The following is a 16,043-nucleotide window of genomic DNA, read 5'->3' as shown; positions in this document are numbered from 1 at the left end:
TCTCAACAATTCAGAAGTATATATTATGATATTCACATCATATGTTACATAATTAGGGTCCATAAGGGACCAGAATGCTAAATATTTGATGCTTTATATCTCAAAAGTGGGAAATATTTTGAAAAGCAATATTGAACAAAAGATGTCTAAATTAATGTTTTTAACAAGATGCAACCTTTCAATTTTTGCTAAACGTCCCCATTAAGGAGTTGAATGGCTGGCCCCTAAATACTTCTTTTGTAAATATCTCAGAAACGAAAAAGAATTTCTGACTAGTTGTTGAACAAAAAGTGTTCAAAATTATGAGAGCTTTAAAGTGATATGAAGAAAAAGGGGCTGCACCCTCACAATAGGGGCTGAGAGGGGCCGAAAGTCTTTGAAAAATATCTTTTTAACGATCAATATTTTGTAATGCATTATTGAAGCAAAAATGTTTATCTCAACTATTTACAAGTATATATTATGATATTCACATCATTTGTTACATAATTAGGGTCCATAAGGGGCCAGAATGCTAACTCTTTGATGCTTTATATCTCAAAAGTGGGAAATATTTTGATAAGCAATATTGAACAAAAGATGTCCAAAATAATGGTTTTAACAAGATGCAACCTTTCAATTTTTGCTAAACGTCCCCATTAAGGAGTTGAAGGGCCACGAATATCTCAGAAACGAAAGAGTATTTCTGACTAGTTGTTGAACAAAAAGTGTAAAAAATCATGAGAGCTTTAAGGTGATATCAAGGATAAGGGTCTGACCCCTTAAATAAGGGGCAAAGGGACCGAAAGTATACAATCAATAACTCTTTAATGATCAATATTTTGTAATATATTACTCAGGCGAAATAGTTCTTCACACACTTTATCTAAATAACATGATGTTGATATCATACATTACGCAATAAGGGGTCTTTAGGGGGCCAGATTGTATAATCTTTGGCGCAATATGTCTCGAAAAGGAATAATACTTTGATAAACAGTATTAAACAAAAGACGTTCAAAATAATATTCTGAACAATATGCACTCTTTGAATTTTTGCTTGACGTCCCCATTTAGGACTTGAAGGGCCGGCCCTTAATATTTCTTTTGCATATATCCCGAAAACAAAAAAGAATTTCTGAATAGTTGTTGAACAAAAAGTGTTCAAAATCATGAGAGCGTTAAGATGATATAAGAAGAAGGGGCTGACCTCTCATATTAGGGACCAAGAAGAACCGAAAGTCTTTAATCTATGACTCTTTAATGATCAATATTTTGTTAAACATTATTAAAGCAAAATTGTTCGTCTTACAATATATTTATATCATTATATTCGAACGAAAATCTCAGTCAAATTCTTATCTCATCTTATCAAAAATCGGACGGAAGACCCACTCGTTGCTCGCAACGAGATCTCATCTAGTTATTATTATTATTCTTTTTTTCTGCACAAATTTTGTGCAGACGATTTCTCGGAGATGGATCGATGGATTTGCTTCAGATTTTCAGGAGTGTTGCTAGGTTATCTGAAGTTAATTCCGGCTAAACAATTTTTAGAAATTCACTTCCGGTCCGGAGTTATCGCCCTTTTATCCAAATTTAGAGGACAGGTTCCTTGTCTGCGATGGAACTCAAAAACGGCTTAAGCTAGAGCGCTGAAATTTTCAGTGATGATAGAGGACATGTTGCCATTTTGCACCTGGGTTTGGATATTTTCCGGAAATGCCTAGTATGGAAGCTCGGTAGGGGTCGAAATTTAGGACACGAATCATGAGTGAATTTTTGAGACATTTTGTATCATATCTTTTAAAGTATAATTATTTTGTAAAAACATACTGAACAATATTTGTGCAGAATGACAAGATCTTTAATATGATATAAAGAAAAAAGGGCTGACTTGTCATATTAGGGGCCGAGAGGGGCCAAAAGTATTAAATCAATAACTCTTTAACGATCAATATTTTGGTATACATTACTGAAGCAAAAATGTTTATCTTAACAATTTACAACCATATATTATGATATATACATCATATGTTACATAATTAAGGTCCATAAGGGGCCAGAATGCCAAATCTTTGGCACTCTATATCTCGAAAGTGGGAAATATTTTGATAAGCAATATTGAATAAAAGATGTTCAAAATAATGTTCTGTAAAATATCTAACCTTTCGATTTTTGCTAAAGGTCCCCATTAAGGAGTTGAAGGGCTGGCCCCTTAATATATCTTTTGCATATAGCTCGGAAACGAAAAAGAATTTCTGAATAGTTGTTGAACAAAAAGTGTTCAAAATCATAAGAACTTTAAAATAGTATGAAGAAAAAGGGGCTGACCCCTACAAATAGGGGTCGAGAGGGGCCAAAAGTCTTTAATCAATATCTTTTTTATGATCAATATTTTGCAATTCATTACTGAAGCAAAAATGTTGATCTGAACAATTTACAACTATATATTATAAATTTATGTCATATGTTATATAATAAGGGGCCATAAGGGGCCAGAATGCCAGATCATTGCCACTCTATATCTCGAAAGTGGGAAATATTTTGATAAGCAATATTGAATAAAAGATGTTCAAAATAATGTTCTAAACAATATTTAAGCTTTCGATTTTTGCTAATGGTCCCCATTAAGGAGTTGAAGGGCTGGCCCCTAAATATATCTTTTGCATATAGCTCGGAAAGGAAAAAGAATTTCTGAATAGTTGTTGAACAAAAAGTGTTCAAAATCATAAGAACTTTAAAGTGGTATGAAGAAAAAGGGGCTGGCCCCTCAAAATAGGGGCCGAGAAGGGCCAAAAGTCTTTAATGAATAACTTTTTAACAATCAATATTTTGCAATTCATTACTGAAGCAAAAATGTTTATCTTAACAATTTACAACTATATATTATGATATTCACATCACATGTTACATAATTAGAGGCCCTTAGGGGCCAGAAGTCCAAATCTTTGGCACTTTTTATCTCGAAAGAGGGAAATGTTTTGATAAACAATATAGAATAAAAGATGTTCAAAATCATGTTCTAAACAGTAAGTAACCTTTCGATTTTTGCTAAACGTCCCCATTTAGGAGTTGAAGGGCTGGCCCCTAAATATATCTTTTGCATATATCTCAGAAATGAAAAAGAATTTCTGAATAGTTTTTGAACAAAAAGTGTTCAAAACCATAAGAGCTTTAAAGTGGTATGAAGAAAAAGGGGCTGCCCCTCAAAATAAGGGCCGAGAGGGGCCGAAAGTCTTAAATCAATAACTATTTAATGATCAATATTTTGTAATATGTTACTGAAGCGAAATAGTTCATCTTCACACTCTTTAGCTATATAACATGGTGTTTACGTCATATCTTATGCAATAAGGGATAATTAGGGGTCAGATTGTATAACCTTTTTCGCAATAAATCTTGAACAGGAAGAATATTTTGATAACCGATATTTTAACAAAAGACGTTCAAAATAATATTCTTAATAATATGAAATCATTCAATTTTTGCTAGACGTCCCCGTTTAGGACTTAAAAGGCCGGCACTTAATATTTCTTTTGCATATATCTTGGAAACGAAAAAGAATTTCTGAATAGTTGTTGAACAAAAAGTGTTCAAAATCATGAGAGCTTTAAGATGATATCAAGAAAAAGGGGCTGATCATTCATGTAAGGGGCCAAGACGGGCCGGAAGTGTTTAATCTATAACATTTTATTGATCAATATTTTGTTACACATTACTGAAGGGAAATTGTTTGTCTTAACAATTTATTTATATAACTATTTTTTAACGAAAATCTCAGTAAATTTCTTATCTCATCGAAAATTGGACGGAAGACCCACTCGTTGCTCGCAACGAGATCGCATCTAGTTATTATTATTATTATTCCACTTTTTCTTTACAATTTTTGTGCAGAAGATATCTCGCAAACGGTTCGATCGATTTTCATGAAATTTTCAGGGGTAATGCCTTTTGATCTGAAGATGATCCTTTTTTGTTCAAATCCTTAAAATTCACTTCCGGTCAGAAGTTATCGCCCTTTAATCGATTTTCAGATAAACATTTTGTCGACACAAAAACTAAAAAACGGCAAAAGCTAGAGCGCTGAAATTTTCAGCGATTATAGACGACATGTTGAAGTTTTGCACCTAGGTTTTCAAATTTTCCGGAAGTACCTAGTATGGAAGCTCGGTAGGGGTCGAAATTTAGGACATGAATCAGGAGTGAATTTTCGAGACATTTTTTATCATATCTCTAAAACTATGGAGATTTTCTAAAAACATATTGAATAGAAATTGTGTAGAATTACAAGATCTTTTATATGATATCAAGAAAAAAGGGCTGACTCATCACATTAGGGGCCGAGAGGGGCCGAAAGTCTTTAGTCAATAGCTCTTTAACAATCAAAATTTTGTAATGCATTACAGAAGCAGAAATGTTTATCTCAACAATTTACAACTACATATTATAAGATTAACATCGTATGTTACATAATTAGGGGCCATTAGGGGCCAGAATGCAAAATCTTTGACGCTTTATATTTCAAAAGTGGGAAATATTTTGATAAGCAATATTGAACAAAAGATGTTCAAAATAATGTTCTAAACAATATGCAACGTTTCATTTTTCTCCAAACGTCCCCATTAAGGAGTTAAAGGGCCGGTCCCTAAATACTTCTTTTGCTAATATCTCGGAAACGGAAAAGAATTTCTGAATAGTTGTTGAACGAAAAGTGTTCAAAATCATAAAATCTTTAAAGTGTTATGAGGAAAAAGGGGCTGGACCCTTACAATAGGGGCTGAGATTGGCCGAAAGTCTTTGAACAATAACTCTTCAACGATCAATATTTTGTAATGTATTACTGAAGCAAAAATGTTTATCTCAACATTTTACAACTATAGATTATGATATTCACATCATTTGTTACATAATTACGGGCCATAAGGGGCCAGAATGCTAAATCTTTGACGCTTTATATTTCAAAAGTGGGAAATATTTTGATAAGCAATATTGAACAAAAGATGTTCAAAATAATGTTCTAAACAATATGCAACGTTTCATTTTTCTCCAAACGTCCCCATTAAGGAGTTAAAGGGCCGGTCCCTAAATACTTCTTTTGCTAATATCTCGGAAACGGAAAAGAATTTCTGAATAGTTGTTGAACGAAAAGTGTTCAAAATCATAAAATCTTTAAAGTGTTATGAGGAAAAAGGGGCTGGACCCTTACAATAGGGGCTGAGATTGGCCGAAAGTCTTTGAACAATAACTCTTCAACGATCAATATTTTGTAATGTATTACTGAAGCAAAAATGTTTATCTCAACATTTTACAACTATAGATTATGATATTCACATCATTTGTTACATAATTACGGGCCATAAGGGGCCAGAATGCTAAATCTTTGATGCTTTATATCTCAAAAGTGGGAAATATTTTGATAAGCAATATTGAACAAAGATGTCCGAAATAATGTTCTTAACAAGATGCAACCTCTCATTTTTGTTAAACGTCCCCATTAAGGAGTTGAAGGGCCGGCCCCTAAATACTTCTTTTGCGAATATTTCAGAAACGAAAAAGAATTTCTGACTAGTTGTTGAACAAAAAGTGTTCAAAATCATGAGAGCTTTAAAGTGATATGAAGAAAAAGGGGCTGGACCCTCACAATAGGGGCTGAGAGGGGCTGAAAGTCTTTGAACAATAACTCTTTAACGATCAATATTTTGTAATGGATTACTGAAGCAAAAATGTTTATCTCAACTATTTACAAGTATATATTATGATATTCACATCATTTGTTACATAATTAGGGGCCATAAGGGGCCAGAATGCTAAATCTTTGACGCTTTATATCTCAAAAGTGGGAAATATTTTGATAAGCAATATTGAACAAAAGATGTCCAAAATAATGTTCTAAACAAGATGCAACCTTTCATTTTTTGCTAAACGTCCCCATTAAGGAGTTGAAGGGCCAGCCCCTAAATATTTCTTTTGCGAATATCTCAGAAACGAAAAAGAATTTCTGACTAGTTGTTGAACAAAAAGTGTTCAAAATCATGAGAGCTTTAAGGTAATATCAAGGAAAAGGGGCTGACCCCTTAAACAAGGGGCCGAGAGGGGCCGAAAGTACACAATCAATAACTCTTTAATGATCAATATTTTGTAATATATTACTGAAGCGAAATAGTTCTTCTTCACACACTTTATCTAAATAACATGATGTTGATATCATATGTTACGCAACAAGGGGTCTTTAGGGGGTTAGTTAGGGTCTTCCGTCTTCTGCGGAAGACCCTTCTATTATTCTATTGTTGATTTTTCACTTTTCTTTTTATTAATATTATTCTTTTTTTTTTCCTTACCGATTTTGTGCAGAAGATTTCTCGGAGATCGCTCGATCGATTTGCTTCAAATTTTCAGGGATAATGCGTTGCTATCTGAAGTTTATAACGGCATTTCAGTTTTTAAAAAATCACTTCCGGTCGGAAGTTATCGCCCTTTGATCGATTTTTAGATTGACTTTGTGTCTGCACAAAAAACTCAAGAACGACAAATGCTAGAGTTTTGAAAATTTTAGTGGTGATAGAGGACATGTTCTAGATGTGCACCTTGGTTTTCAAATTTTCCGGAAGTGCGAAGTATGGAAGCTCGGTAGGGGTCGAAATATAAGACGTGATTTATGAGTGAATTTTAGAGACATTTCTTATAATAACATTTTAAATAGAAGTATTTTGTTAAAACATTTTGAACGAAAAGTCTTCAAAATCACAAGACCTTTCAGTTGATATCAAGGAAAAGGGGCTGACCCCTCACATTAGGGGCTCAGAAGGGCCAAAAGTCTTACATCTATAACTTTTTAATGATCAATATTTTGTTATAAATTACTGAAGCAAATATTTTTATCTTAACATTCTGCAACTATATATTATAAAATTATGATCATATGTTACGTAATAAGGGGCCATAAGGGGTCAGAATTCTAAATCTTTGACACTTTATATCTCGAAAAGTGGAAATATTTTGATAAGCAATATTGAACAAAAGATGTTCAGAATAATGTTCTAAACAATATACACCCTTTTAATTTTTACAAGACATCCCCATTAAGGACTTGGAGGGCTGGCCCCTAAATATTGTTATTCTATATATCTCTTAAACGAAAGGAAATTTCTGAATAGTTGTTGAATAAAAAGTCTTCAAAATCACAAGACCTTTCATTTGATATCAAGAAAAAGGGGCTGACCCTTCAAATTAGGGGCTCAGAAGGGCCAAAAAGCTTTCATCTATAACTTTCTAATGATCAATATTTTGTTTTAAATTACTGAAGCAAAAATGTTTATCTTAACATTCTGCAACTATATATTATAAAATTATGATCATATGTTACGTAATAAGGGGCCATAAGGGGTCAGAATGCTAAATCTTTGACACTTTATATCTCGAAAAGGGGAAATATTTTGATAAGCAATATTGAACAAAAGATGTTCAGAATAATGTTCTAAACAATATACACCCTTTTAATTTTTGCAAGACATCCCCATTAAGGATTTGGAGGGCTGGCCCCTAAATATTGTTATTCTATATATCTCTTAAACGAAAGGAAATATCTGAATAGTTGTTGAATAAAAAGTCTTCAAAATCACAAGACCTTTCGTTTGATATCAAGAAAAAGGGGCTGACCCTTCAAATTAGGGGCTCAGAAGGGCCAAAAGTCTTTCATCTATAACTTTTTAATGATCAATATTTTGTTATAAATTACTGAACAAAAGTGCTCATCTTAACATTCTGCAACTATATATTATAAAATTATGATCATATGTTACGTAATAAGGGGCCATAAGGGGTCAGAATGCTAAATCTTTGACACTATATCTCGAAAAGGGGAAATATTTTGATAAGCAATATTGAACAAAAGATGTTCAGAATAATGTTCTAAACAATATACAGTACAGGCCATGAGTTTTCCCCGTCGCACGGTGGAAAACACACCGTGTGAAATGCTCTGTGTTACACCGTGTACACGGTGTAGCACGGTGTGTGTGGATTTGAAATACACAGGTAGGCACACCGTGCCGCACCGTGTCTAGAAAAATCCCTGCTAATGCACCCCGTGTCGCACCGTGCCCAGAAAATTCCCTCCGTGCCGCACCGTGTCCATAATATTGCAGAGAAAAATCATTTTGTTCTGATAAAATATTTCAAGATTTTAAAACAATTAGCACATTGATTTATATGTATGATTATCGTTTTCTAATCTAGAAGACATTGACATGTGTTCTGAATTGTACTAATGATGTAACAGGATTAAATATCAGTAACAGAAAAATTAAATGGAGTTGAATTTACCGTTTGCCCAGAAGTTCATATTTCGTGAAGTTGTTACCTTTAAAATTATTACTTGGATTGAAATTTTTAATGTCTGAAGAATTTAATCAGTGTTACATGTGATATACGATCCGAGCTGCATGTATTTGTTTTAGTGTACAAACCAAGCATTTATATTCTTGTGTAGAGCACATTTAATTTGTTAATCTTATATTATTCTGAATTTATAAGCGAGAATCGAGAGCAAAATTCCTGTGTACAATAATGTGCGTATTTTTCGTATCAGAATGAATTCTTTACATAAACTAGTACGTATAAATTCTGTTTTAAAAATCCTTTCAGTGTAAGAATTTAATATGTTTTTTCCTTAATTATGTAAAGAAACAATGTCAGAGAGAGAAAGAAGAGAGAGAGAGATGCTCTTAAACCCCTTTCACATAAGTCTGAAGAAAAAAAATCATTTAATTCTTCGTTTAATAATGTCGAAGCGTATTTCTCGTCACCGAGGTTTTTTTTCTTTTTATAAACTAGTATTTATGTTTTAAAACCCTTTCCGTGTAAGTATTTTATAAGTTTTTCTTTAATTGAAAAGTGTGTTAAAAAAAATCAGAGAGAGAGAGAGAGAGAGAGAGAGAGAGATTCTTTTAACCCCCTTTCACATAAATCTGTAAAAAAAAAAAAAAAATAATTAAATAATATTAATTCTTCGTTTTATTTACATTACCAAAGCCACAATTAACCATTCTATAATACTATTTAAATTCTGTAACAACCCAGTTGCAACGTTGTTCTCAGTTACACACGAAATCCTCGTGCTACACCTGTCAATCAAAATCGCACGACGCTAGATGGCCAAGAAAGTCTGTTTACGCGGAGTCTTGTGATTTGAAACATTCTTATGGTCAGAACCGAGTTCACACCTTTCTTAAAAATATATTGGGACACAGCCGGAGGGCCGGGGGCGCTGTGTGTTTATCACATCTTTCGTCTTTGACCACATCAAGTGTATAACACTCTCAACGGACTTCTACCGAGTTACACCACCACACGTGTACTTTGGCTTGATTACAAACTTACTTTGTAAATTATTCCTTTTCAGACACATATAAACATGTAACCTGTTAGATTATGGTTGTTTTATTTCACAATAGCGTAACATAAAAAAAAAATCTTCAGACTCTCGATTAATTTAGAAGAGGGGAGGGGGGGGGATAACAAACGTCATAGCTTGAAATAGGCCAGGGATTTTACTACATGTAACTACATATTTTTTTTAAAACCATGATAATAACTTTACAAGACTTTGATCATAAGGTGCATTTATTCTATGCATGTACATCCCCGAACTACATTCGTTACATGTAATTGATTTTTTTTTTTTTTCGCAAACCGTTCGGCGACACATTTTTTTTTTTAAATAATTTCAGGATATAAAGGCAATATTTGTACAGTATACCAAAACTCGACTTTTTTTGTGTGTGATATATATATTTACCTCCATATTTTACAAGATTACAGACTACAACAATCCTTGAATTATTAGAGAGTTTATGAATCATGTGCGTGTATCTGACACGTTTTAAATTTTATTTTAGATATTTTTTTTAAATTCTCTTTATGCAGAAATGATTTATAAAATAAAATATGCATCTGATAAATACGACATATAAATGCATACGTGCCGCAAAAAAAAAAAAATTATGAAAATGACTGTAATTAAAATGAACACAGCTATAATCGAAAGAAAAGACAACCAGGTAATTTATTTACGAAAGTGTAATCACTATTCCTTCTAAGCATTATAATAGTTTACCGAACATATTTTTTCTCTCGTATAACTAGGTTTTGAAACACGACTTACATGGATGTGTGTATACATTTGAAGACTTTGTCTTTTCGGTGCTGGGCACGAGCACGTGGATCTTAAAAACTATTTCAAAGGAAATTGATATAATTGATTAAACAAAGACAATGAATTTTTTTTTAAGTTCTGCGTTATATCGAAATGGGACACTGTGATACACCGCGCGTACACACCGTGTTACACGGTACGCAGACATCCTAACTTCAAAGACGCCGACATTGATCGAGGTCCACGCAAAAGCGTGGACTTGCGGTCCACGGGGCCCCGTGTTTCTCGGGAAAAACTCGTGGTCTGTACTGTACACCCTTTTAATTTTTGCAAGACTTCCCCATTAAGGAGTTGGAGGGCTGGCCCCTAAATATTGTTATTCTACATATCTCTTAAACGAAAGGAAATTTCTGAATAGTTGTTGAACAAAAAGTCTTCAAAATCACAAGACCTTTTATTTGATATCAAGAAAAAGGGGCTGACCCCTCTAACTAGGGGCTCAGAAGGGCCAAAAGTCTTTCATCTATAACTCTTTAATAATGAATATTTTGTTATAAATTACTGAAGCAAAAATGTTTATCTTAAAATTCTGCAACTATATATTATAAAATTTTGATCATATATTACGTAATAAGGGGCCATAAGGGGCCAGAATGCTAAATCTTTGATACTTTATATCTCGAAAAGGGGAAATATTTTGATAAGCAATATTGAACAAAAGATGTTCAGAGTAATGTACTAAACAATATACACCCTTTTAATTTTTGCAAGACATTCCCATTAAGGAGTTGAAGGGCTGGCCCCTAAATATTGTTATTCTACATATCTCCTAAACGAAAGGAAATTTCTGAATAGTTGTTGAACAAAAAGTCTTCAAAATCACAAGACCTTTTATTTGATATCAAGAAAAAGGGGCTGACCCCTCTAACTAGGGGCTCAGAAGGGCCAAAAGTCTCTCATCTATAACTCTTTAATGATGAATATTTTGTTATAAGTTATTGAAGCAAAAATGTTCAGCTTAACATTCTGCAACTATATATTATTAAATTTTGATCATATGTTACGTAATAAGGGGCCAAAAGGGGCCAGAATGTTAAATCTTTGACACCTCGAACAAGGGGAAATATTTTGATAAGCAATATTGAACAAAAGAAGCTCAGAATAATGTTTTGAACAATATGCATCCTTTCACTTTTTACAGACGAATATCTCAGTCAAGATTTTAAATAATCTTATCCAAAATCAGACGGAAGACCCACTCGTTGCTCGCAACGAGAACCATCTAGTTATTAGGGTCTTCCGTCTCCAACGGAAGACCCTTCTATTATTCTATTGTTTCTTTTTCACTTTTATTATTATTCTTTTTTTCTTTACAATTTTTGTGCAGAAGATTTCTCGGAGATGGCTCGATCGATTTACTTGAAAATTTCAGGGAAGATGTATCTTTATCTGAACCTTATACGTATTTCTCAATTTTTTGAAATGTACTTCCGGTCGAAAGTTATCGCCCTTTTATCAAAATTTAGAGGACCTCCTTGTCTGCGATAGAACTCGAAAACGGCTTGAGCTAGAGCGCTGAAATTTTTAGTGATAATAGAGGACATGTTGCAGTTTTGCACCTGGGTTTAGATATTTTCCGGAAGTGCCTAGTATGGAAGCTCGGTAGGGGTCGAAATTTAGGACACGAATCATGAGTGAATTTTTGAGACATTTTGTGTCATACCTTTTAAAGTATAATTATTTTGTTAAAACATATTGAACAAAATTTGTGCAGAATGATAAGATCTGTAACATGATATCAAGAAAAAAGCGCTGACTCATCACATTAGGGGCCGATAGGGGCCAAAAGTCTGAAATCGATAACTCTTAAACAAGCATTATTTTGATATACATTACTGAAGCAAATATATTTATCTTAACAAACTACAACTATATATTATGATTTTAACGCCGTGTGTCACATAATTAGGGGCCACAAGGGGCCAGAATGCTTAATCTTTGACACTTATATCTCGAAAAGGGGAAACATTTTGAAAAGCAATATTGAACAAAAGTTGTTTAGAATGATGGTCTCAACAATGTGCATCCTTTGAATTTTTCCTAAACAGTCCCTATAAGGACTTAAAGGGACGGCCCCTAAATATTTCAAGTCCACATATCTCGAAAACAAAACGAAACTTCTGAATACTTGTTGAACAAAAAGTCTTCAGAATTACAAGACCTTTCATGTGATATCAAAAAAAAGGGGCTGACCCCTCAAATTAGGGGCTCAAAAAGGCCAAAAGTCTTTCATCTATAACTCTTTATTTATTAATATTTTGTTATAAATTACTGAAGCAAAAATGTTTATCTTTTCATTCTGCAACTATATATTATAAAATTTTGATCATATATTACGTAATAAGGGGCCATAAAGGGCCAGAAAGCTAAATCTTTGACGCTTTATATCTCGAAAAGGGGAAATATTTTGATAAGCAGTATTGAACAAAAGATGTTCAGAATAATGTTCTAAACAATATACACCCTTTTAATTTTTGCAAGACATCCCCATTAAGGAGTTGGAGGGCTGGCCCCTAAATATTGTTATTCTATATATCTCTTAAACGAAAGGAAATTTCTGAATAGTTGTTGAACAAAAAGTCTTCAAAATCACAAGACCTTTTATTTGATATCAAGAAAAAGGGGTGACCCCTCAAATTAGGGGCTCAGAAGGGCCAAAAGTCTTTCATCTATAACTCTTTATTTATCAATATTTTGTTATAAATTACTGAAGCAAAAATGTTCATCTTAACACTCTGCAACTATATATTATAAAATTTTGATCATATGTTATGTAATAAGGGGCCATAAGGGGCCAGAATGCTAAATCTTTGACACTTTATATCTCGAAAAGGGGAAATATTTTGATAAGCAATAATGAACAAAAGAAGCTCAGAATAATGTTTTAAACAATATGCATCCTTTCACTTTTTACAGACGAATATCTCAGTCAAGATCTTGACTAATCTTATCCAAAATCAGACGGAAGACCCACTCGTTGCTCGCAACGAGAACCATCTAGTTATTATTATTATTATTCCTCCCAAATATTGTGAGCGCGATTACTCAGAGATGGTTGGATAGATTTTCACAATTTTTCACGTGATAGTAGGCTGATATATGAAGTTTATATAAAATTCCGTTTTTTGAAAAATTCACTTCCGGTCCGAAGTTACGGCCGAATTTCCAATTTTTAAATGGACTTTTGTCCGGAATTTTTCTCGGGAACGGTTTGAGGTAAAGATGTGAAATTTACAGGAGTATTAGATCATGACATTCTCTTTGTTTCGAAGTTGTTTTCGTGTGTTTCCGGTACTTCCTGTCCGAACCGGAAGTGAACTTGTGTTTGGTCAATTTTTAACTTTTTTGTTTTTTAATATTTTTTCAAGATATTATTATGTATAACAGAGGTTATTCTACAAATACTAAATATATAATTTGTTTTGAAATCAGATTCCACATTTTGCAGATTTTCGGTACCCTCATTTTCCCTATTTACCTAGTGTGTAAACAATGGGCAAAGAAAGATAACTCTGAACTTGTAAGTGAGAATAGAACTTTCGAGATAAAGGCGGAAATAGTATCGATGACGTCAGAGACATATACACTCTCCACTCTCCATATCAAAATATTTAGACGTTCCATATTCACTCCTCTAAATGTAAGAGTACGTTGGTTACCGCTTCCAGTGCATGTATAGTTTAAAGTTGCCAGTGTAGTGTAAGCCTGTATTGACAGTTAATTGATTTACACATGAATATATCTAATAAAAAAAAATAATATATATGCTAGGTACCTAATTCAAGTAAATATATTATAAGCACCGAATATACATTTATAGTGATGGACAGGCATGCAATTTTATCTATCTCGTATAGTAAGTTCAGAAAACGATAGTTACAAGCCTTCTGTAATGCAGACGATTTATTATTCTCTATGATTTGAATGCGAAATCATCCCGATTTCCGAGTTTTATTTTCGATATTAAAAAATATTACATACACTCAAAAAGGAATTGAGCGATAGAAAATTGTAATACAGTACTGTTCTAAAGCCTTTGTAAATGAATTGATATCTGCCACTTAAAAGAAAGAAAATCAATCTATAGATTAGATTTGGTTATTACATGTATATTTGATAAAAAGTTAAATTATTTATGACACATGATCTATACTCTATATACCCAAGGAATTATAAAAGATGTGAAAAGACGATTCTTGGGCACGAATTCTTGTGAAATACTCAAAGAGTTAAAAAAAAATATGTGAAAACGCGATTCTGTGTGAAATAATGGTACGCTAATGTTTATTTTGAAAAAAAAAACATGAAAAAAAAAATTGCACAGGTCTGTTGATATGTGGGATAAGTATACCTGAATGAACACAATTTTATGCAATGATATATAATTATGTACATGCAACTGACGTCCGAACTTTTCCTTATAATTCATAAAACATAAAACTATCTAATTCCTTTGAAGCCCCCCTACCCCCCCCCCCCCCGTCTTGATTAATATTTGGAGACGTTCGTGCAGCTAGGCATTTGAATTATATATTCGTTTTAGATTTAAATCTGGAACATGTGACTATAATTACCATTTACATGTATACAGAATTTCATATTCTATAATGGTAGATGTCATTATGAAATGTTCAATTTACGTCTGAGAGAGAGAGAGAGAGGGGGGGGGAGAGATTCCCTCTTAATTCCGATCCTCCTATCCATTTACGTAGACCAAAAATTAGTTCTATATCGGTCACACCCATTCTTTATTAAATGTTTTCTGATTTCATAGTCAGTCATGGTCACATCCTGTATATTTTTCAGCTTAAAAAGTATCACACGAAGTGCACCTGTGTTGACCTGTCAATCAAAATCACTTGACGCTGTATGCACTGCAATTAAGTAGCCTGAGTTCGAAATGATCTTGAAGTATGATCTTTAAGTAAATCTGATGCAACAAACTTGTGCAAAAATAGAATAAAATAAAAAATAAAATATCTCGGTATTATGAACTTCGATTGTGGGACGTGGAGACCGGTCCTTTGGATGAGATCGTATAAATCGAGGTCCCTTGTCGCAGAAGGTGCTGGCATAAAAAAGATTCCCCTTTGCTCAATTGCGATAAGTGCCAAAGTAGAGGACAAAAATTTGCAGTCTCCACCGGCAAGTGGTGGCGTCTCCATGTGAGTGAAAAATTCTGGAGAGGGACGTTAAACAACATACGTATAATCAATCAATCGATTGCTGAAGAATTACTGTAATTGAATAATCTGTCTTATAGGTATGCTGTCAAATCTTGATATTATAACTTTACAAAACTCAGTGACTTTACGTTTAATGTGATACTAACTTAATTCATTATATTTTTTTTATAACACCATCACAATTATGCCAAAACATACACACAGCGAAGTTTATGATAGTACGGTGTTCGTTCGTCTGTTTGTTTGTCTTAGAAATGATTGCAAACTATTTTTTTTTAAATTGCTAATGATATACGTATATCTCTTATAGGTGCCCAAATGTATCAACAAGATTGATAATGAAAATCAAAGTACCTTAAGTACTGAAAGGACTTTTTTCCAGTTATTTTTTTCTTTCACAGTAAATATGATATATATGTTTTTTACACAGAAAAAAAGCAAATTCTTACAGATTTAGAAGAACGGGAGACTTTTTTGTTGCCATGGCAACAAGAGTTTAGTTGTTGACTACAATTGTGTAAATTTACAGCCCTTGTTGACATTCAGTAATTACATGTATAACTATCTCTACTTATTTAATTTTTGTAAGAAATACTTGTTAGTTTTTTTTTTTATTTATTATCTTAACACCTCTCTGCAGAAAGTAAACAAAGCAACAACAG

This window comes from Saccostrea echinata, unplaced genomic scaffold, assembly GCF_033153115.1.
Source record: "Saccostrea echinata isolate AGI-Se365-2 ecotype Australia unplaced genomic scaffold, CSIRO_AGI_Sech_v1 ptg000005l, whole genome shotgun sequence".
Classification (NCBI taxonomy): Eukaryota; Metazoa; Mollusca; class Bivalvia; order Ostreida; family Ostreidae; genus Saccostrea; species Saccostrea echinata.
This window is presented reverse-complemented; position numbering follows the sequence as displayed.